This window comes from Rattus norvegicus, chromosome 2 (genome assembly GCF_036323735.1).
Source record: "Rattus norvegicus strain BN/NHsdMcwi chromosome 2, GRCr8, whole genome shotgun sequence".
NCBI lineage: Eukaryota > Metazoa > Chordata > Mammalia > Rodentia > Muridae > Rattus > Rattus norvegicus.
Window position 1 is genome coordinate 210,763,276 of NC_086020.1, and position 1,969 is coordinate 210,765,244.

Below are 1,969 nucleotides of genomic sequence, written 5' to 3' on the forward strand. Positions count from 1 at the left end.
TCAGGCATTTTGCGATTCCTCTCTGTAGGCTTCTACTTGTTCTCTAAGGGAGTTCTTCACGTCTTTCTTGAAGTCCTCCAGCATCATGATCAGAAATGATTTTGAAACTAGATCTTGCTTTTCTGGTGTGTTTGGATATTCCATGTTTGCTTTGGTGGGAGAATTGGGCTCCGATGATGCCATGTAATCTTGGTTTCTGTTGCTTGAGTTCCTGCGCTTGCCTCTCACCATCAGATTATCTCTAGTGTTACTTTGTTCTGCTATTTCTTTTTTTTTTTTTTATTAACTTGAGTATTTCTTATATACATTTCAAGTGTTATTCCCTTTCCCGGTTTCTGGACAAACATCCCCCTCCCCCCTCCCCTTCCTTATGGGTGTTCCCCTCCCAACCCTCCCCCCATTGCCGCCCTCCCCCCGTAGTCTAGTTCACTGGGGGTTCAGTCTTTTTTTTTTTTTAACATTTCTTTTTTTCTTTTCTTTTTTTCCCCTGGAGCTGGGGACCGAACTCAGGGCCTTGCGCTTTCTAGGCAAGCGCTCTACCACTGAGCTAAATCGCCAACCCTGGGGGTTCAGTCTTAAAAATATGGAACGCTTCACGAATTTGCGTGTCATCCTTGCGCAGGGGCCATGCTAATCTCCTCTGTATCGTTCCAATTTTAGTATATGTGCTGCCGAAGCGAGCACTGTTCTGCTATTTCTGACAGTGGCTAGACTGTCCTATAAGCCTGTGTGTCAGGAGTGCTGTAGACCTGTTTTCCTGTTTCCTTTCAGCCAGTTTTGGGGACAGAGTGTTCTGCTTTCGGGCGTGTAGTTTTTCCTATCTACAGGTCTTCAGCTGTTCCTGTGGGCCTGTGTCTTGAGTTCACCAGGCAGGTCACTTGCAGCAGAAAAGTTGGTCTTACCTGTGGTCCCGAGGCTCAAGTTTGCTAGTGGGGTGTTGCTTATGAGCTCTCCGCGGCAGCAGCCACCAGGAAGATCTGTGCTGCCCTTTCTGCCCTTTCTGCTGTTTCCGGGAGCTTCTGTGCACCAGGGTTCCAGATGGCCTTTGGTGTTTTCCTCTGGAATCAGTAATGTGTGCAGAGTGCAGTCTCTTCTGGTTTCCCAGGCGTGTCTACCTCTCTGAACGTTTAGCTCTCTCTCCCACAGGATTTGGGTGCAGAGAACTGTTTATCCGGTCGGTCCCTTCCGGTTCTGGCAGTGTCTCAGACGCAGTGAACTTGCTGCTCCTGGGCCCTCCTCTCAAGTCTAAAGATTTTTAAAATGCACACACATACACATTCTCGTATACAGATGAATGTGTATGTGTATGTATATATGTGTATGTGTATATGTACTTTGAACAGTTGATATACAGTAAAAGAGCCCAATGTATTATGGAAAGTAGACAAATTATTTCCTAGGTGGTATCAAAGAAAATGTCTTACTGCATAAAAATAATGCAGATAATGCTGCTATAAAGAAGACTCCAGATGGCTTATGTATCTAAATGTGAAAACCATAAACCTAATAGTACAGAAGAATAGTCTTGTAATGTGGAAAAGCACAACACCATAGAATCATGAGGTAGAAAATGACTGTAATTGATTATATTACACTAAAGAATTTTATTCAATATTGAGCACCACTGAGACCCATATCTAGAATATACAGGAGCCTTCTACAAATAAACAAGAAGTGAATATGAATCCCAAGAGAAAAATGGTCCAAAGATATATGTAAAGGAAATTCATAGAAGAAACTCAAAGGACTAATAAACTTACAAAGGGATGCTCAAAATCATTGGTAATTAGATAAATGCAAATTAAAGTAACAATGACGTATCCCCGAAGACCTGTCAGATGGATAAAACAGTAGCTAATAAATGCTGATGAGAGGAGAGATCATGGCTATACTCTGGCTTGTTTGGTTGGATAGAGAAGAGCATAGCAATTTTGAAGCACTCTGTTAATACCTAACAAAAATTAGTGTC

At 42.6% G+C, this 1,969-nt stretch overlaps 1 non-coding gene across 1 annotated transcript; it reads right to left on the bottom strand.

Moving 5' to 3' along the window:
- Positions 1 to 577: 577 nt before the first annotated feature.
- On the bottom strand, positions 578 to 684 carry LOC120101155 (U6 spliceosomal RNA). The gene has a single exon (XR_005501552.1). It is a non-coding gene; the product is annotated as a U6 spliceosomal RNA (small nuclear RNA).
- Positions 685 to 1,969: the final 1,285 nt, after the last annotated feature.